Below are 303 nucleotides of genomic sequence, written 5' to 3' on the forward strand. Positions count from 1 at the left end.
TGCATAACGCAGATTGTTAACGAGTCTTTCTCCAATCCTGATGCCATGTTCTTCTTCACATAGTTCAGCTTCTCAGATTATTTGTTGAGCAAACATATTGAATAAGTATTGTGAAAGGATACAACCCTGACACACACTTTTCCTGATTTTACACCATGCAGTATCCCCTTGTTCTGTTTGAACAACTTCTTCTCGGTCTAAGTACAGTTTCCACATGAGCACAATTAAGTGTTCTGGGATTCTGAAACTTCACAATGTTATCCATAATTTGTTAATATAGTTTATGTTTTCAGACTATGGCCA

This window comes from Trichechus manatus, unplaced genomic scaffold, assembly GCF_000243295.1.
Source record: "Trichechus manatus latirostris isolate Lorelei unplaced genomic scaffold, TriManLat1.0 scaffold00139, whole genome shotgun sequence".
Classification (NCBI taxonomy): Eukaryota; Metazoa; Chordata; class Mammalia; order Sirenia; family Trichechidae; genus Trichechus; species Trichechus manatus.